At 44.3% G+C, this 22,292-nt stretch overlaps 1 pseudogene; it reads left to right on the top strand.

Annotated features, from left to right (window-relative positions):
- Positions 1 to 4,038: 4,038 nt before the first annotated feature.
- Positions 4,039 to 8,841, top strand: LOC136465269 (uncharacterized; annotated as a pseudogene).
- The last annotated feature ends 13,451 nt before the right edge of the window (positions 8,842 to 22,292 follow it).

Here is a 22,292-nt window from a genome sequence, read left to right as displayed (position 1 = left end):
CCATTTCATGTGTGTTGAATTAGGTAATCCATTACGTTACGATTTATTTACACTACGTGAGCTTGTTTCACTACCTATACAATATTAAACTCAATATTATGACAGCAAATAATGAAACCAACAACACTAAAGGTCATATAATAGAGCACATTAATCAACATAACAACATTTGAAGTACATGACGACAAACTAAAAGTGCATTACATGACAATACAAATGCATAGTCCAAGATTAGACATCAGTGTTCATGAATAAACCATAGAACTAGCAAGTCATGAAGACTACTGAGTGCAATGAGGCCACTTTCCCTTCCTCTGGGCATCGGGATTCTCCTCCATCGCTGTCTTCGCTTGGAGCGCACGCTCAAGCTTCCTCTCCCTCTCCTCCCTATGCGAAGCAACACGCCTCCTTTCCTCCTCTTCCTTGTGCTCCTTTTTTAGAGCCTCCTCTCTACGTCTCTTCTCCATCATCTCCTTTTCCTCTGCCTCCCACCATAAAAGTTTCTCCATCCACTTCTTGTCTTTCGGCTTGATTTTAGTGTCGATCCACTGCTCAAAATCACAGAGCGGTGGTGGGGTCTGCAACAAATGCAATTGTTACCAAACAAATAAATCATGCAAGACTTCATTTGACACAAAATAATTATTACACAACATCAATTTCTCACCATCTTGTTAATGCGGCGCCGACGAAGTGTAGGCTAAAACGTAAAATTGGCAAACATCCAATACCTCTGCCTATACGTGTCCTCTTCATCGGACTTGGCTACCTTGCAAGGATCGCCGCAAAAGCACATGGGCACTGGAACACCATTAGGCAGAGGCAACGGGTCGAAGGCATTTCCGGTTATCCGGCCATAACTACAATTGAACCAAATTTGTTCTAAGAACCAAAAGCAATAAACACTAAACCCTAAACTTAGGGTTTTTCTATTTGTTGCACATAAATGAAAACATAATATAACACGATGATAAGAGATTACCTTGCCTTACTAGCTTTACCACGCCTTGGCATCCTACCGTTACATAATACAAAAAATAAAAAGTCACTTCAAACATTAGGTAATAACGTATCAGGGTTGCAAAATAGACGTAATATATACCAAATCAATGCGTAAAAATGATAAGGGGAGAGAGAATACCTTGCTCGCGAAGATGTATGGATCAAATTCAAGTATCCAAGGTCAAATTCGTCGATTCAAGAGATTGGGTGGGTTAGGGAGAGGAAGAAACCGAGAGAGAGGAGGAAGAAATGAGAGCAGCCTCGGCAAGGGAAACTTGGCCGTGGGTTTTGAATCTGTGCTCGGCGCCAGAATACATGGCGCCGAGGTCGGCGCCAAGATCTGTGGCGCCGAACTCAGCGTCAAGATCTGTGGCGCCGACGTCGGCGCCAAGATCTATGGCGCTGACTCTGGTGCCGAGCATCCGGCCACGTCAACGCCACCTAGGATGCCCTGCTGTGCACGGCCAGACACCTCAGAGCCAAGATATGTGGCGCCGAGACGTGTTACCTCGGCGACATGAGTCCTGACGTTGACCCCTAGGGTCCAACGATGAGTTTACGTCTCTCAGGGGCCAAACGTAAATTTTCTTCAAAAAAGGACCAAATTGTAAAAAATGGGGTGGTGTGCACTCCACTGTTACGTTCTCCAATTGATTTTGAACCAGTGTTCTTAAGTCGTTGGCCTAGTTGTTGCCTAGGTGAGAAGGCGCTAAGCCAAAAGAGGGAAAGAAGGAAGGAGGGACTGTGCAGAAGAAAGAAATAGAATGAGGGGAACGAGCAGTCAGGAAATTCTCCCTCAGCATTTCTCATCCTCGTTGGCTCCAGCCCAGTCACCAGCCGATCTCTCGGTCTGCTCTGGAAGGGGTCGGTGATAGACCTCCATCTGGATAGAAGTAGGCCATTAGGGAGGGAGGGTGATTCAATGGCGTGTGGGTTATGGAGCTGTGTAGGTGCTTATGGGCAGTGGGGCTCATCACATTTTCTCTTGCTGCGCTTTGATATGCTTCGTTCTGGGTTGTCGGTGGTGTCAGTGATTGGGAGGCAGCGTCCAGTGGATGTCATAGGGAGCTAGGGCATATGAGGGGGCGGTGGAGGGTATGGGCATGCTTGGATATGGCTTTAGTTGATTGGTGTGCTGACTGCTTGTGGCTGTGGCCCATCGATGCTCCTATTTATCCTTCTCTTACATCTTATATTTTTGTGTATGGCATCTGCTCTACTGCCTCACCTAAGCTCCTAGGTGATAAGAAGGGGTAGGTCACTGCAGATCGCTTTACTGCCTTAAGAACAACGTTTAAACTGTATGATCAATGAAATCTTATGGCTTGATTTCAAAGTTGGAGATGCCATTCCGCCACTTTCTCTTAGACACCCACCATCAGTCCATCCTATGAATGGGATCTGAGGCTTGAAGTTAGTCCTGATATTCTACGATCATCTCCTTTGTCCAGAAATCCCTGTATATATAGTAGCATGCATTCCACATGCACATAGATAGCAAGTCACTTAAGCTTATGGCATCAATAGGTGGGGTTTGTAGAATTCCCTTAAAAGTTTAAATATTATTTCATTATCATTTTTTGGGTTACGCCATTTCTTATATGTATTTGTATGCTTCAGTGTTCACCTAAACGCTAAACACTCGGTCACCCATCGTTTTAGCCAGATATTGGGCAAAACAGCCGTTTAATTAGGCCGACAACATACATTCTGTATTGACTTTTGGTTTTCCTCTTTCAGACATGTCTGGTGATTGATTTGACAAATACCACCCGATATTATTCACCAGCAGAATGGACGAGTCAAGGTACTAAAGCATGTCAAGGTGAGATTGCTTAGCTTAAATGCTTTCTTGTTTCTCAAGGTCCCTTTTTCTTTACATGTTTTTGGATTAGATTCCATGCAAGGGGAGAGATGCTGTACCTGACAATGAATCTGTTAATGTGTTTGTCTATGAGGTACAGTCTATGGATACATATCTCTACAAAAGCAGTATATTTGACTCTGGATAGGGGGGGGGGGGGGGGGGGGGGGGGCGGTGTTGATGCGTTACTCTCAAAGAACTTCGTTTCCTCTTTCACCTCTGGGCACCATAGCTTATGCTCCAAGTTTATTTATTGTACCTACCATTTTTAATGGCCTTATTCTGGATGCCTGGTCTGGCAGTTTGAGCTATGCATTAAGCAAATCGTCAAGGATAAGGCGTGCTTATCTCAATCTTAGAGATATAGTTGGATTGGAGATTGTTATGTTGTGGCTTGTTGGTTAAGTAGGTTATTGTTAGGAGATCTGTTGGTTTCGGTTTACTAGAGTTTGTGAGGTCGGTTGTAAGCTTGAATACGTTGTAACGGGCCAAATCTATATTTATAGAGTTGCCGATCAAGGAGATCAAGCACAAACATATCCATCGAGCTCTGTTGCGAGCCTCTTGTCATCGGCGACCACACTCCATCTCTTGCTATTCTGTTCCCATATCTTAATCGCACAAACTTGTTTTTATGATCGGTAGTGTGTGATGTTTACACTTTCCACCTTTTCTGTGTTCTGCTAGACTGCTACATGTTCATCGTGTTGCTAATTTCAGAGGGGCCTGCATCTTTTTTGCATTTTCATATTGTTGGATTCTCTACAATGAATTGATTTGGTCGTCGTTTATCAGTAACCTGGTCATTTCCTTTTGCCTCTACGTACTTTGGTGTAAATGGTATAGATAGTTTCCCAACTGTTGTTAATATCTCCGGTCAACCTTTTTTTTACTGCATAGAGCATAATGCCATGTTTTAAGAAAGCTTCCTGTAAACCATCTTTGTCAACAACTTTTGCTGTTCTTTCAGGCAATGATGTTCCTTGACCGACAAAAGCAAAAGAATCCTAAATATATGCTGGTTCATTGTACCCATGGTCATAATCGTACAGGTTTCATGATTATTCATTACCTTATGCGCACACACATCTCTTGTGTTGCTGACGTAGGTATACTAGGCCCCGGATGTTATTTGATTGACTCTATTCTTCAGTATTACATAACCATTTTTTTTCTAGGCAATAAATATATTTGCTCAAAGGCGGCCACCTGGCATATACAAGAGGGACTACATTGAAGCTCTGTATTCATTTTACCATGAGGTCCCTGAGAATATGGTGATAGCATGCCCTCCAACACCAGAATGGAAGAGACCAGATGATCTTGATTTAAATGGCAAAGCTAAGAAGGATGATGATGATGACAATGCTTATCTTAAACCATCTCATGTATGTGTTTTCTTCAAAGTTTATAGGGAATTATCAGTTCTACTTAAGTTCAAGGGATAGAGTTAAATATTTGCTTGTGTCCTTGATATCTCATTGTATGGTTTCCTTGCTAAGCAATGTCGATTGCATTGTTTCTTAATAACTTGACACCACAATATGTTTGCAGAATGAATCAGAGGATAAAATCATCACCAATGACGATGTGTTAGGGGACGCCGTGCCATATGACCAGCAAAAAGCTTTGCGTGACTTATGTTATCTGTTGCTTGAAATGCCCATTGTAAGTATGCTATTTCTACATCTACCCAATATATTATGTAATTAATTTCCAGCTCTTCATAATGGCATTGTTGTATATATGCTTTACAATGATAACATGGACTATGATAACCATTTGTAGAATATAGTTCTAATACCACCAATCCCTTCTTCGGCAACTATTTCATTTCTGGGAGCATTAGTTAAAAGTTAGCATTGAGCAGATGCATGAATGTTTCATCTCATGCAATGCGGGCTGAGAATGTGACATAGTTTGGCATGCTTGGTTGGCAAAATACTTTCATACTAGATTACAGGACAATGTGTTTTCGACATGGTCAGTCTGGAATCTTACAAGTCAAGGCTCAGAAATGGTATTTTGGAAATGCTGGGAACTAATAGAATTTGTTCGTGATTAAACCTGTTTCAGTGTGTAGATATATCACGTTCTCTATCCATTCCATTTGAGTTGGTTTGTGTTTTGTAACTCAATTTCTGCATGTGTTGCTCTCAAACAAGTAGTGCATTTTTATTTAGGGGTGCTCTGATCATCTTTATTTGTATGTAGGGAAGAGGTCCACAATTTCCTGGATCACATCCAGTTTCTCTTAACAGGCAAGTAACATTAACAGTAACTCAAATTTCTCTCACATCATTTTTGTGCATTCTGGTATTCTTTATTCCTATAGGTTATATATAAAGGGCTTGTTGCAAATAGAAAATCTTGTAAGGCACTATCAGTACATGCTGATTTTTATGAAGTAAAGAAAAACCCTAGGGCTTAGGCAGATGGATGCATTAAATCAGCTTAAAGTATTGCATCATGCAGGGATTTTTGGAACTGTTACACTTATTATGGGCTCTTTGTGATCCATTGCTTTTTTTTTGCAAAGTTTCTAGTTCCAGAGCATTAAAAGTGCTGTTCTTTATTTATATGTCCTAATTTTAGTTCATATGCTCAACATATATCCTTTTTTATCTAATGCACTCGTTTGACTTTGTTCAGTGATAATCTGCAACTACTTAGACAGAGATACTACTTTGCTACATGGAAAGCTGACGGAACACGGTATATGATGCTTATTATTAGATATGGCTGTTTCTTAATTGATTGGAAATTTTGTTTTAGAAGGGTCCAAATGCGCTTTCCCCATAGGAGCCTCGAAGTAAGGATCCGATTGTGCTGGACTAAAATCATAGAACATGACTTTTAATGCAAAACTTTTAACCTTATTTCTTTTGCTACAAAGGGCCTGCATGACAGGACCTTGATTGATGGAGAGATGATTATAGACATGGTACCAGATTCAGGCTTGAAGAGAAGGTACTTGGCATATGATCTTATGGCACTTGACGGAGTGCCCAAAACCAAGGTAATATGATCTTATGGCACTTGATCTTATGCATGATATGACCTTGATGTATAAAATTTTGTTATTTACTTATTTCTGATTTGCTCTTTTATCTATGAAACCTGGTGCCCTTGTAATAATGAAAAGAGATGTAATAAGCATCCTTTCTGAATTATTTCTTGGTGGCCGCCCTCTATCTCCACCATCAACGTTTTGCTCTCATCTTTGCCGTAATCATGTTTGCTTAGTCACCTTTTTCCTCCATATGATTAGCAGATGGGCCTACAAAGTTCATGTTGCCACACGATTCATAAACTGTATCGAGGGTGTAACTTCCGTTTCTGTATGTGAGCTCCATTCTACTGTAGAGTGACCTGCTTTAAAAAATTTACTCTAGGGCGATAGAAACACAGATTATTATGGCTTGGGATTATCTTTAACTATGGAAATTTGTGTATGTAGTTGCCGTTTTCTGAAAGATGGAAAATGCTGGAAGATGAAATAATACGACCATGTTATCATGAGAAAAAGCAGTTTGAGAGTGGTGCTAAGAGCAATCCGCTGTACAAATATGACATGGAATTATTTTAGGTATTGGATTCTAGTACTTCTCAATTATGATATTCAACTCATGAGTCCTGCAAAGCCAGTTTTCTTTTTATTTTTGTTGATTATATGACATTACCAGGTTAGGAGAAAGGATTTTTGGTTGCTCTCCACAGTGAAAAAGGTGCTATTATATTTCAGGTAATATTTGTTTTCTGTTTGTTTATTATGATATGAGGATGGTAAGGCATGTTGTTTGCTTTATATGGATCATTTTTCAAGTTGTTCCATAAAGGTTGATAAAAGATATTTGAAAGCTTGGGATATACCTAGAGATCTATGTTTCAATAGGAGTGCTTGGAAAGTAGCTATTGAAGTGCCTGAACCGTGACTAGGGGCTCTTGGTGGGTTTAAACTCTAGCCTATCCCAACTTGCTTGGGAGTGACAGGCTTTGTTGTTGTTGTTGTTGTTGTTCCATAAAGGTTGATCTATCTTTATTTGGCTGCAATCTAATTAGCAAATGTGAATATGTGATGATTCTGGTCTTGTGTGCAACCGGGACTCAACAGGACAAATTGAATGATTTTGGGAATACTTATTTTATTGTAGGAATGAGCCTGATAATGGTCAATTTTTTAGTGCTGTTTGTATTTCCAATGCACGGTGCTATGACATGTAAAACATACACATATACTTATTTGTTAGTATGACTTTCATCTCTGTTGGCCTTACTTTGTAAAGAGACATTTCTATTCCTGTGTTATGACCCTGGTCATTTCCTGTTTGAGATCAGTTTTCTGTTTGGGAGTGCGGTTGGTTGGGGGGTGGGTTCTCATCATGGGTCATATGAGGTGTTTTGCTTGTGTGTACGTGTTCACTCATGGAGTTGTTGCCTACTTGTTAAGACTTGTATATAGCTTAGAACATTTTGTTGTGGATGTGTAGAATCATGGACCAAATTTTGAATGGTGCTAGATATGGTACTGCTGTCTTGTGATCTTGAACATCCGTTGTAACTATGTATTCTGTGGGTTATTTACTAGCATTTTGGTTTTATTTGGCTGATATGTGTCAATTGTTCTTGCAGGTCTGGGATGATCCATATGTAACTCATACTCATGAAGGTCTTCTAAAATGGAAGTACCCTGAGATGAATTCTGTGGACTTTCGGTTTGAGGTCACCAATTTTAACTATTTGATTTAAATGGTTTAGTCATAGCGAAGATAATTTTTTGATATTGGTGATTTACTAATGCAGCTTACAAATGATAATCATCAACTGATTTTCCTTTATGAGAGGAAAAAAGATACTTATGGATGGTGCTCGGATATCATTTATTGGTAACGTGTATTTCAATTTTCATTTCGTTGTGTAGTCAGCTTATTTGTCTCCTTAAGTGATGAAGTAATATTCCTTTAACAAATTGAAAACATATTTATTTATAAGTGTATTATCTTATAACGGTATATATTTTAAATTTTCTTCTTTACTTTTTGTAAAAGTATCCTATTCTATTTGTTGTATATTTATTGTTGTTTTGAAACTTATACAGACGATGTAGATCCATCCTCTGTCGCTGGGAAGATTGTTGACTGCTCCTGGAATAAGGAAGAGCAGTGTTGGGCCTGTATGCGTATTAGATCTGATAAATCGACTCCAAACGACATCAACACATACCTGAAGGCTAGTTGTCATACTCTCTGTTTTACTTTCTTTGTTAATTTATTTTCTTTTAGGGCATGTTTGGATCCCATGAATTGAAGCCAATATCTATAGCAAGTGTTTCACATTTCATTATTGAATTATTTTCCAATTCTTCTCAATTTCTTGGAACCAAATGGGGTCTTAAGAGTATTGCTGCATGTAAATCTCATCTTGATCTTTTCTGGAAAATTTAGTGTACTCATTTGAAATAGTTTTGCTGTTAGCACAAAATCATTTTCCAAAACACGGTAGGTCTGTAACATTGGTTCATAGTATTTTGTTTTTATGGGTAGCTCTCCTTTCGAGTTCCATTTTCTGCCTTCAATCCTGCTTTCCAAGACGTTCACTAAAGCAATTCTCTCGAAGTCAGTTACAACAGCCATGTTCTGTTCGCAGTTGAGCATCATTTTTTTTTTGCGGGTGGTTGAGCATCATATTTTGTCCATGTCGAAATAAGTACTCTGTATTTGGGTGGGAAAGCGAACAACTGGAGTATTGTCACAGTTTATTTGCATGTTCTGCAGGTGATGAGGAGTATCACAGATAACATTACCGAGGAAAAGCTTCTCGAAGAGATTGATGAGATAACACGCCTCCCAATGTATGCTCATAAAAAGATGGCTCAACAACGGCGGAGGTGAAGATTGGCACCATATATGGACATATGGTATAGCCTCTGTTGCTATAGTGCTGGAGCGCTCTCCTACACCTACTGCCTCCGTTGATGGCTGGATGGGTCCTGGGCAACCGACTAATTTCTTTGTTAGAAGTATAGATTTATACTACTAGGGATAGAGAGAGAATCTTAGGTAATAGGTTTAGAATGCACTCTCTCGAAAATTAGATTCCAAATCAATCAATTATGTACAAAGCTTAAAGCTCTAGGACATGTATCGATCGGATTTATATATATAATAAACATAGCGTTAGTCTTAAGAGCAACTCAAATTATTCCAATTATTGTCCGCATGGTATAAGAGCTAAAATCCCGCACGAGCGGTGCATGCACATATCGAGCTCTCGTGGGAGCCGGGAGGTGATCTTCTGGGACTTTGGACGCACGTTCTTGTGGTCACGGCCGTGAATCAGAGATGGAAAAGAAGAGCGTTACTGGCGTCCAGATGTTTGGACGGACTTCCACGTCCGGATGTCCGTGGCTGCTTGTTTCCCGCACGTAGCGAGCGGACCATGCAGATGTTAGCTTGCTCCGGGGCCACTACGCGAGAAAGCATCGCGTCGCGTTGCCGCCGGCCCGGGGCCACCACCTCTGTGGGCGTTTTGCGTGCTCGTCGGGTAGGGTTTCCCGCCGAGCTCGAACTACCACAGCGAGATGGAGGGAAGGAAAGGGAGGGGAGGGCGAGGCGCGCGAGCGAGGAAGGCGCGAAGTAGGAGCCGAAGCCCTGCAACAGGCTGTTGTCCACCAGCCACCAGTGCCATTGCAACATGTGCAATATTCGATCTACTTTTAAAACATTTAGATGAAACATTTAAAATATACGTCTGAAGACAGATGAAACATTTACAACATGCGTCTGAAACGCTTGCACAAAACACATGAAACACTTGAAAACCTTCGCAACACGTACGCAACATCCAAATAAAACATTTGTAACATATGCGTGAAACATATGCAACTTTTAGATAAACACACATGCAACATACGTTTGAAAAAACAGATGAAACATTGGGGACAGATGTTTACAACATAAGTGCACAACCATTGCAACATATACAACATCTCGATCTACTTTTACAATATCCTTATGAAACCCTTGCAACATACCTCTAAAACAACTGAAAGACTATAATATGGAACCCTTGAAACATACCTCTAAAATAATTGAAACACTCAAATATGAAACCCTTGCAACATACCTTTAAAACAACTGAAACACTCGAAACATAAGCTTGCAACACGTGCTTTCAGCGCACTGTCACCTTGCTGATTGGACGAATGGAGCTCGTCCTTGTGGAGCTCGATGCCGGCGCGAAGCACGATGCCATGAATGCTCGGAGGTCGCCGGTGCGGAGCTCGGCGGCGGCATGGACCTCAGCAGTGGCCACAACAGGCTGATGGAGCACGACCGCGATGGGAGTTGCGGGTCCGAACGGTGGGCGGGCAGCTTGGCGGGGGTGGCGCAGCCAGAGTCCGTCCTGCGAGTGGGGGCAGCGTGGGCGAGCGGAGTTGAAAGGTCCTTATGGCTAGAGGGAGGGTGAATAGCCTATAAAAATTTCTACAACAACACTTAAGCCAAGTGGTTAGACAATTATGAAGTGAAGCTAGTGTTGCGCTAGTCTACTCAAAATGTAAGCCTTCTATCCATAATTCTAGTTATCTATGATCTCTATAACATATAAGAGGCTAAGTCACTACCACTAAGTTAGTGATCTCTAAAAGACTAACTAAAGAGCGTGACTAACCACTAGACAAGACACAAGCTAACTCTCAAAACTAATTACACTAAAGAGCTTAGCTACACTAAAAAAGTAAATGCACAAGAGAGGTAGGAGGGCTATACCGCCGTGGCAAGTGATCAATCACAATATATCAATGAATACCAAAGAAATCCTCGGAGACAAGATGACACAATGATTTTTCGCTGAGGTTCACTTGCTTGCAGGCAAGCTAGTCCCCGTTGTGGCGATTCACCCACTTGGAGGTTCACGCGCTAATAGGCATCACACGCCTAACCTACAATCGAGTGCCGCACAACCAACACAAGATGGGGGTCACACAAGCCACGACAATCCACTAGAGTATCTTTTAGCTCTTCGCCGGGGAAAGGTCAAGAACCCCTCACAATCACCATGCTCAGAGTCGAAGACAATCACCTTCCTCCACTCAACGATTCTCGCTTCACCAAGGCATCTAAGTGGCGGCAACCATCAAGAGAAACAAGCAAAATCCACAGTGAAACACAATCACCAAATGCCTCTAGATGCAATCACTCAAGCAATGCACTTGGATTCACTCCCAATCTCACAAAGATGATGAATCAATGATGAAGATGAGTGGGAGGGCTTTGGCTTAGCTCACTAGGTTGCTATGTCAATGAAAATGGCCAAGAGAGTGAGCAAGAGCTGGCCATGGGGCTTAAATAGAAGCCCCCCACGAAATAGAGCCGTTGGCTCCCTGTTAGTGCTGAAATCGGGGCGACCGGACGCGCCGGTCAAAGTGACTGGATGCACGCTCACCAGCGTCCAATCCCCGATCGCTGTCCACGTGTCGCCCTATTCAAACCAGCACCGCCCGATCTCAACGGTCAACTCGCCTGCGCTTGTGCTTAAGTAGCGACCGGACGCACGCGACACCGACCTGACGCGCCAGTGCTGCGTCCGACCGAGCATGCACTTGCGCCAACCAAGGCAAAGACTAGACTCGCCACTCCACCACCTGACGTTGCACCACCGCATGTCCGATCAGATCCAATAAGGGTCCAGAGGTGATTTTTTGTGACCTAACGCGATAGATCATGAGTGACCGGATGCACGACCGAGTCCGATCCTCTCTGCCTCAGCTACCAGCCTCACATCAGCGTACTTCAGCATGACTGGATGCACAAGCTTCGTGTTCGATCACCTTTAGACTCCAGCGTCCGATCACACGCCGAGGCTGAGCCCTTCACTGCACAACACTGACCGGACACGCAGGTCCAACGTCTAGTCCTGTGTTCGGTCAGCTCCAGTGTCTTCCTCGACTTCACTAATGTCTCCACCCTTGCTCAAATGTGTTAACCACCAAGTGTATCTCCTTGTGCATATGTGTTAGCATATTTTCACAACCATTTTCATGAGTGTTAGCACTCACTAGAATCTAAATGTATATGCAATGAGTTAGAACATCTAGTGGCACTTTGATAACTGCATTTCAATACGAGTTTCACCCCTCTTAATAGTGCGGCTATCTATCCTAAATGTGATCACACTCGCTAAGTATCTCAATCAGCAAAACATAAAAGCTCTTATCAATTATACCTTTGCCTTGAGCTTTTTGTTTTCTCTTTCTTCTTTTCCAAGCCTGAGCACTTCATCACCATAGCCATCACCACCATCTTGATCTTCATCATTTGCTCCACCACTTGAAATATGCTACCCTATCTCATGTTCACTTAGAGCAATGGGTTAGCACTAAGGGTTTCATCAATTCACCAAAACAAAACTAGTGCTTCTCCCCTTTTTTGGTAATTGATGACAACCCTTTCACAAAGATATGAATTGAAATTCATTTGAATCCATGTTGCTTGCCCAAGCATATTTACCATGTGTAAAGGATTTGGACAAGTTTTCATGAACCCAAATTGATAGCATTAGCTCCCCCTACATATGTGCTAAGAGTTTGGATTGAAGCTTGCACATATGCATAGATTAGAGTTGTGGGAGAGTAATGTCTACCAAATGATGCTAAGGTATAAGAGATGGACCTTTAAAGCATGATACCAATTGGAGTGCACTAAGTATACCATCCTTAGCACCATGGTTAGTTAGATAGCACTTGCAAAAGCATAAACACTAGATACCTCATGAGATCAATATTAGAAGCAAGGCTCTATACCACTTATGAAAATAAATACAAGTCACATCTAACTATTTTAGATCAAAGGCATTGCTCGGCTTTATTGAAAGCATACCAAACCAACGATCCATGCAGGGAATACCAGCTTACAATAGAGTTCAAAGTACTACTAAGAGAAACAATCCAGGTGTCGGTGTTTCATAAACTGGACTAGTGAATTAATACGATTGCCGCGCTGGTCTAGGAAGATGATGGTAGCATCCAAAAGATATGAGGATTTATACTGGTTCAAGCCAGAGCCCTACATCTAGTCTCAGAGAAGATCAAGTATGTGTTCCTCGCTTGAATGCTCTAAAGTTCTTACAATGGGGGGGTACAAGAATGGTGGAAGAGGAAGAAGAGCTAGAGCTAGGAGATGGACTGCTTGGAGAGAAGATCTAGGAGCCCTGCTATGGTGGAGAATGAGTGAAATGGTAGAGGATGTGAATCATGTCGAGATTGGTGCCCTGGCTTCCCTTATATAGAGTTTGGGGCTAGGGCTCATACAAAGCAGTAGGTTCTCCTGACTGAAGGGTTGTGAGCCTGAGGAAGGGCCTAGCTAACTTAGCTTGCAAGCTACGCCATCTTGAGGTACACATCTAGGTGTGGTTGCCGTCATGGTTTTGTGGCCACATCACAACATGGTGTGGTGTGGTGCTACCATGCTAGCCATGGCAGCACTGTAGGCACACTGGTGGTTCGCTAGCCCTCCTGTGCGATGTGGTCTTCTACCGTGGTCTTCATCATCGTCTCCTGGTTTCCTAGGGTGTCGTATAGGAGATGGTAGCCACCCCAAGTCATTGATCGCCTTGTTGTCTTGAGGAGCGGGAGGGCACAATCCCTATTGTTGGGGTAGTGGTTCCCACCAGCCTGGGTGGCCTCTAAGTCAAGGCCCTCATCATGGATCTCATCCCATAATGGGTAGGATCATACACTCATCTCGTTGGGCCATATCTGGCCAGTGGTCATCATACCTATCATTCACCGCTTTGGGCGGTGTTGTCTTGTCTGTGTGGTATGGCACAGGGATGGCGTGTAACTGGACCGAGGTGACAACGGTCCCCTTGGTCCTTACGGGGTCAGTGTGGCGTGCTCATTCTTATCAAAGCAGGCATGCTTGGCAGCACTCAACCTCTCCCCATTCCTTTTGGGGGTCAGGACGGAGGAGAGGTAGTGCGCCTTTTGAGTGCCGCGTGGCTAAGGCACTAAGAAGGGGTAGTGGCTGACCCTAGCCTTAGTGTCTGGCCTAGTTCGCTTGGCTTAGCTAGGCCTTGTTCGTCCGGGCCTTTGTTAGCTGGTATATTGTGGGCCACATGGCCTGCTAACTAATCGATGCCTTGAGACACCTCGGGGTTATGACCCCGATAGTAGCCTCCGAGTGTTTTCACAATAACGAAGTGATCGTGAAAGCGCTGAGGTGTGTGTGCGTAGTTGTGGCTTATTCGAGCTTCGTTGCTCGACCCCTTGTGGGCTTGGTGCGTTCAATGCGGTAGGTGACTATTGTGTTTTGCCCTGTTAGGATGCCCTAACGATGTGGTATGTGACTGCTGAGTTTTTGCCATGTTAGTGTGCTGTGCATCAGGGTTCGTGACCCAGGTGGGGCCGAGTGGTCTCGTTGATATTGTACCAGTCCTACCTTTGAGAGGGTCTTGATTTCCTTGACCTCATGTGGGCATCTGACATTGGCTATGACCTCCTATAGTTCGTCATGCGGCGTGGGGGCCCCAAGTTGTTTGGTCCACCCTTGGGCCTATAAGTAAGGGCTTTCCTACAGTTTGAACCACTCTCGGTTATGGTTACAAATCATTCCCTGTTGAAGGGATGGGAGAGAGATTAGGCAAGAGCCATGAGGTTTCATGCATGTAATCTCAGGGGTCATTTTCTTCTGCCCCTTTCAACAGCTGATGCTAGAAGGGGTCTTACGGGTGAGGGGGGATGAGTGGGCGTGGCCCTTGAATCCGTAGCCTTGTGACCCTCTCGCCCTCCATGGCTTTTGGCCTAGGTAAGCGAGGTGGTCCTGAGGTTTGGATGGTTTCACCACCCTATCATCATCTCAGCAAAAGTGGTGTTGTCTGCCTTTTGCCTTGTCTCTTCAGCTTTGCCAGTCGTGATGCTTGGACAGGGTTTGCGAGGCGTCCCTTTCTGTCGAACTTTTGGTCGGCCATTAAGGGGACATCCCGCAAGCCCCCTTCTAGCATCGTGGCCTTTGGAGCTTAGAACCTTTCCACCGTGTTGGTGTCATCAGGATTTCAATGTGGTGTACGGCTTGGCCATGCTTGTGGTTGCCGGCTTTAAGCAAAGGATGTCTCTTTGTTTGAAGGACGTGATGTTTTTTCACAAGATCACAGTGAGCCCCGAGCCTGCTCGTGTGCGAGCACCTAGAGTTCAATACCAGGACTTTTGAGTAGGTCATTGGTTTGCTACCATGCGAGGTGGGGTCATCATCAACTGGTCTTGGCTCGAGCGTCCTGGCCTAGAATGCGCCCATTGCACGCTTTTGACTGTGCGAGGTTGGGTTGTGGCCTTTCTTTCATAGGATGAGTATTGCTCTTGCGAAAGAAAGTATCACCATGAGTTTTTAACCGTTTTGCCCCGCTGACTTCTCTCCAGAGGGGTCAATGACCCTTATCGGGTTGTGAGGTCACAAAGTGAGCCATGAGTCAAGGACCTGAAACATGGGGAGGAATCTGGTCATGGCTTGGCCTCGTCCTTGGATGGGACCATGGGGTCCCTATTTCTTTCCCCCCAGTGCTCTTTTTGACCCTAAGGGGTTGTGATGCCTTGTTATAGGCGGTTCTGGTTTTTGCCCCATGTGGGGAGAGGCTCGTCCACCATAACCACATGGTCAGAGTGGTGCGCCTCGTCGAGGTCAATGGGTAATTTGAGTGGGACCCGATATCCTCCCCAATTGACATAGAGTTCGACTGTGCCTTGTCGAGAGACGTCCCATAAATCATCCACTACTATAGATTGACTTATCACTATCGTCACTTTTGCTGCCATAGCGATAGAAGCGACTGTGTTATGCTTCCACAACCGGTTGTACCCATAGAGAGGCCTCCTGAGGAAGGAAACCAGCGGTTGAAACTTCTAGCACCCATGGGTTAATAGTAGATGCGGCAGTGGTATTTTCTCCTTCGCATGAAAAGCCAAGCCGACTGGATAGGTGTTCTGGCCACCGGCTCTACATGACCGTTTGGTCTACCAGCGGTAGTAAATTCAGCATGAGTTGTTTCCCCATTTCCCAACTACCCACAACATAGTTGCATCACCATTCCACTTCTCCATCTTCAAGGTTGGTGCATTGTTCCTCTCTCCATTGCACGCCTCGCGCCGCGCCGCCGCCACTTCCTGCATGGCCAGCGCATTGTTCCTCTCGCAATTTGTATGAACCATTGCACACCTCACGCTACTCCACCGCCAGATCCAAAGGCAAGGGTATGCTTTCGCACTTCACTGATGGATCTTTGTTGGATTATTTTCCTCTTTAGTGATCTCGTTACTAAGGAAACTCTCATTGTACTGCACAATGATGATCGCATGCTCTTTGAAATGGAGGCACCCCCCAACAATAGGAACGCACTAGCCAGCCTCATAGAGGATCTTGTTCTGGAGATCCTCCACCACCTCCCCGCCCGCTCCTTGTTCTCTTGCAAATGTGTCTATCACTCCTAGAAGCGCCTCATCTCCAACAACCATCAGGTGCTACCCCAGACTATGGTCGGCTTCTTCTATGATAGTGAGAACGATAATCAAAACTTCACCAGCATCTCTAGTGTACGCCCTCCTCCTTCAAATTCTTTCCCTTCAACCCTAACAATATAGCTATCTTAGATTGTTGCAACGTCCTCATCCTATGCTGGTGCCTTAGGGCTAATGGATACCGCTACATCATTTGCAATCCAATGACCCATAAGTTTAATATACTGTCACCTAGCACCCATGATGTTGGCCATTCTATTGGTGAGGCTCGCTTGGGGTTCGATCCGATAGCCTCCTTGCACTTCCATGTGATTGAGTATGTGGATGTCGATGGTTTGTGCATAGGTGTGGAGATCTACTCATCTAAAACTGTAGCATGGATCTATAAGGAATCTGAATGGGGTGAGGATACTGATGTGACATTTTACAGACAACCAAGTGTGTTTCTTAATGGTTGTTTGCACATTATGGGTCACTCTAGGGAGTACTCTATGATACTTGCTGTGGATATGGAGGAAACCCATGGAGGCAAATTGATAGGCCTAGTGGTCTTCAACACTTCATGCATCAAGCTCAGGTTCACTTGTGTGTATGTATTGTCACTGGTCCCAATGATTCCATGCTTTCAATCTAGATCCTTGAAGACTATGATACTAATAATTGGACATTGAAGCATACGATCAGCACACAGATCCTGTTTAGAATAATTAATATTAGATTTGGTTTCATGGATTGGGTTGCCGAGTACACAGTGATTATAGTTCACCTAGAATGAAATATGATTTTCTTTGCTAGGGAGATGGAACAATCATCCCTTTTGACATAGACCGCAGAAGAGTTCATGTCATCCCTGTTCATGTCTTTCAGTATGTTAGACATAGCATTAAAAAAGAGTTCAACTGTAGACCATTCTATCTTCCTTATGTTACCTCATTCTTGGAATCATTAGCAGAGCAGTAAATAAAGCTGCATTTGATGTATATCTCTGTCATGCATTTTAATTGGACCAATGTTGTTTGCTTGTCTATGGACTTGTTAATTTTCTTAATGATGGATGTTGTCATTATTTCAGCTAAACTAGTGTGCCATCTTTGTTTTGTTTGCAAATTGAATTATTTATTTGGTGCACACATGCGTTACGGTGGTGTTACAATAACATTTCAACACTAATGGCTCCTCTGCTTGGCTTTTAATAGAGGGACATGGTCATGTGTACTGACATCTGCTTGGCTTTTAATTTAATTCCTCACAAAAAATATGACGCAAGACTTGATCAGATGAACTCTGTTATGCGATGAATATGGAATTAGACATCAATTCTCGGTGGTGTGACAACTCCCATCGCCGTTTCATATGGTGATTCAACGTTAGTTGCACGAAGGGTATAAGAGGGGGGGTATGCGGCGTGTTTCTTTTTCCACTCTAAACTTGCAAAATTTTGCATTTGATCTTTCTCTTTCTTTCTTCAACTGTCTCTGCAAGCATGGCAGGACACAGTGACTCCGAAATCAAAAACTCATATTTAGACAAGTCTGAATTTGAAGAGAAGGAGAGTGAGATCCTACTCAGTCTCTCCATTGGAGGCATTAGGTTTTGTGGTCGTGGCGAGGGCACCTTTGTGTGTCCTTTTTGCCATGGCAAGAAAGTGCCATCATGGATTTATATTGGTTTAGGCAATGTGCCCTACATCTAGTTTTAGTCAGTCGGTGACTTTATTCCTGAGGCTAGGTGCTCGAAGTTTGCTGTGGGGTTACAAACAAGTAAGGAATGAGAAAGGAGGGGTGTTAGAGGCCCGGTTGGACTATGATCTGAGTGGAAGAGAGTGATGGATGCTCAAACGTGCGCTAAGTATTGGAGCGTATGCTCTGTGTGTCTAAGCTTATCCGCTGCTGAGAGCGTGTAGACTGTCTTATTTTAAGAGAGAGCGCATCCCCTTTTATAGATGAAGGGGATGGCCTTACAAGTCAAAGACAGAAAGGGAGAAAGTGTGTACGGGTGCTACCTAGTCTTGTCACCCACGTCATTGGGTACGGCATGCCATCGCCTGTCATACTATTTATGCCGCCATCGCCCACCTTACTGTTCATGACCTGCTCTACCTGGTAAGCTGCACAGTGTTTGTCTTGGACGGCAAATGTCGGTGTCCACAATACTGTTTCTGCTCTAACACGTCTAGCAGGCTGTATAGTGTCTGTCTGACATGGCCTGATGGCACCATCCTACAGGTGCGCAGGGCATGGCAGGGTATGGTCCTCGGTATTACGGTCGACTTGAGCGCCTTACCTTATCTGCTTTGCCTGCTCCCTAGGTCCACACCGAGTAGGCGTCCTGGTCGGTTGTTCCCAGTCGTCCCTGATGGTGTCGATTGAGAAAGAGAGGCGAGCAAAGGCCTGGCATATCCTTGGCTAGAGGAACGGGGTTAGAGTCGGACTACGGTCCCACCACAGCTAGGCCTTCCATTCGGGGCTCTGACCAGGTCTCCTAGCTAGAGGTGCCGATCGGGGACCAGATCATGGTCTTAGCCTGTAATTGTGTATCTAGGCTGACCCAGACGCGCGCTGTCGTTGTGCCACCTACTGGGCCAAGTATTGCAAGGAAGCGGGTCCATTGGGGACCTTGGGTTTATAAACCCGATAGAAGCCCCTGAGCCCCTTTGGGGCTTCTGTGAAGCCATGAAGGGGCTGTTGAGTTATCGCTTTTGAGGGCGCATGGGAGTACTATGCTAGAAGATCTCTCATAAGGAGAGAGCATTATACATCTTGAATGGCCCCTGTCCTAGATTCTGGATCAGTGGACGGAGAGAGGGAGGAGAGCATTGTAGCAGGAGAACAAGGATCCTGGCTCCCTTGTTCCGCTTCATGCTCCAAGGTGTGGAGTAGTCCTGGGGCTGTTCACACATGCTTTGTGTGTTATTGTAAAAGCCTAGGGCTTGTGTTTTTAGCTTAATGAAAGCTTGTATTTGCTTTGTAATTCTTGTACCCATTGCGCCGTGGAGGCCAGCGGTTTATTGGAACTTCGGTGTTTCCCCCCTTAGTTTGTTGTATCGCGTAGGGTAACCAAGAAGGATTTAGATGCCTAGCCTCCACGGGGAGGACTTCGAAGGCCATGGAGGCACATCGAGGGGATATTGGCACCCAGACCCTGATGATGGGATTGGTGAAGGCCATGGAGGCGCGCTGAGTAGACATAGGCGCCTAGCCTCTAAAGAGGGGAACTCATCGGTAGTCTATCTTCTGCCAGGTGCACGTGAGTGCACCTGGTGGGTGTAGCCCCTGAGCCTACGACCGACTGGTGAGTTGATCAGAGGCTGAGCACCTTAGTACTCTTTCCTAGGGCCACATACTCCTGTATTCCTACCGGTTGAGGTGTTTGCCCGTGTTTGTCCCGCCCGTGACCTATGCGGTCGGTTGGATTCCCAAGTCACGTTCGAGCGGCCCAAGCCCCTAAGCCCCGTTGGGCTCGGTAGGGGTGGGTTGAGTTTCATGCATCACTCCGTCCATGGTTTTCACAACTAGAGGTGTTGAGTTAACATTGCTTGCCTCGATGGCTTGAGTGACACGCTCGGTGAGCTCAATAACGGACATGTTCGAGTGGAATCTAGGTCCATCGTTCGTAATGGGGTTGGCATAGCCCTCATGTGGCATTCCACTGCTCCTTAACCCACCTCTCGATAGATGCTCGAGCCATTTCGGAGATCGACTCAGGTGGCCCACTGGCCTCCCCATAATGGAGATTGTGTGGGCATGGCTCGAGTTTAGGATCAAACAAGAAGGTCTCATCTACGTTTTCTCCCCTGGCTCTATTTGACACAAGGTGGCCTCAAGCCCTTTGCAGGTTGGACTTCAAACCCCTATTGATCGTCGCTCATATCAAATGAGACGACTACCGCTTCGTGACGTGACGCGAAGCATTGTGAAGCAACAATTGCATATGCAATGCTATGATGTATGGGATGAATGAATTGGTGAATATATGACTGGATGTATGAATGCATGCATGAGAATGGATGAATGAATGCTCATGCACTAGAAAAGTAAAACGGGGGTTGGTAAAGTTACCTCGATGGCTGGAGTGACGGGCTCGGGGAGGTCCTATTGGATATGTCCGAGTGGAATCTGGGTCCGTCGTTCGTGATGGAGTACGGATAACCCACATGGGGCATCCCACCGCTCCTTACCCATTTCTTAGTAGCCGCCTGAGCCGTCTGATCGACTTAGGTGACCGGCTAGCTTCTCCTCGATGGAGATTCCGTCAGTGGGCCCCTCCAAACCTTTCCTAGGAAGGTGGAGGGTCGTTTGCATGCGGCTACGCTATGATAGACCCGCCCAATTTATACAAGATCAAGTATGGCTGTCCCCGCTAACATGTTGACATGCACATACTTTCACTTATATAAACCCAGTAGTCCACTGAGTGTCACAAAGGACTTCGGTAAATCAACATCACAACCAAGATCGCATGATTAAGCAAATACACATCATATACACAGAGTTGCAGCAGAAATAAAGTTTACAATGAGTTCACAAATAATAGTACAAGCTTGGGTTTCAAAACCGGTTAAGGAAAAACAACATAGCTTTCAAATGATTACATTAATATAAGTTCCAAATACATTGCTAGCATAAGTGACATCCTCTGATAAAAGCATATAGATGAGAAATAAATATAGAATCACCGAGCCCACCTGCGGTTAGCCACCATCTTCAGTAGGCCGAGAACTTCACCTGCAACATGGTGGGATAAACCCAGAGTACTCGAATATACTCAGCTAGACTTATCCATCATAAACTAGAAATAAAGTGACACCAAGGATCATGTAAGGCTTTATAGGTGGAACTAGTTTGACAAAATTTTGCATAAAAGCCACTAGTTGAGCTATACATTTTATAATTCGGTAACCAAGTTAATTATAGCTATTCATCTCCAGATTAGCAACTAACCTATGCCAAACATGTGGAATATCATTTAGTAACATGCAATAGTAACCATAGCCGGTGTAACATTTCCATATTCATCATAACCATCAAATTCTATCAATTAATGCTATGTTGCCGCTGCTCAGTCAAGTTCTCACTATCTAGGAGAGACGACGACTCGAATTGATTCCAACCAGTTGGGGAGTTATTCCTAACACAAACCCAAACATACCTACGCCAAGGTAGTCTTAGGTCACCTTTGGTACAACTCAGGTATAGTCGTGGGTCTGAGCAGCGCCGCACCCTCAGGGATACTACCAGTATGCTAGAAAGTTTAGGCCTAGCTTGCCCTTGGACTCACACCACTCGCTCCCCACACATCCTTACTGCCTCTAGTGTGCACACTTTCACTTACCGGGTCTTGGCCTGAGTTGAGCTACTCGGCTTCGCGGTCAGAATGAGTTATCCAACCAACTAAGTGCTAGGCATACATTCAATATGACATAAGGACGTACAACGAATCGGTCCTTAACCGACACAGATGAGGATAAATAGGCACCAAGACCTCCATGCCTTGTTGCTTCTCTATCACAATCTCATCCGGTCTCTATTTATTTATCAACACATGGTTATTTCCACGATAGTAAATATAGCCAACTATGCTTTGGTATCCACCTATATCTCGCAGGTGACAGGAAATTACTCGACTTCTCCCGGTATAAGCATTGCTAAGCATACATTCAATCCTAGACCTACATAGGGTTCAAGGTATATTTCTGGATAAGGTAGTTCTATGCATCAAGTGGTTCCAATCAACTCTTATAACCTAATGCATCAAACATAAAGGACTCAAGTGATATTTGTAAAAACATAGGAGGCTTAGAATGCTCTAGGGCTTGCCTAGGATCTGACACAAGTCAGTTCAGTTAGCTCGCACCATCTTGGTGACGTCTTCGGTCCTAGCACTTGCTTAGTCCTTCTGTCTTTTGGATGGATTCACCAAACT

Source organism: Miscanthus floridulus, chromosome 7 (assembly GCF_019320115.1).
Source record: "Miscanthus floridulus cultivar M001 chromosome 7, ASM1932011v1, whole genome shotgun sequence".
Taxonomy (NCBI): domain Eukaryota; kingdom Viridiplantae; phylum Streptophyta; class Magnoliopsida; order Poales; family Poaceae; genus Miscanthus; species Miscanthus floridulus.
Note: the sequence above shows the minus strand (reverse complement) of the source record. Positions and strands in the feature narration are given on the sequence as shown.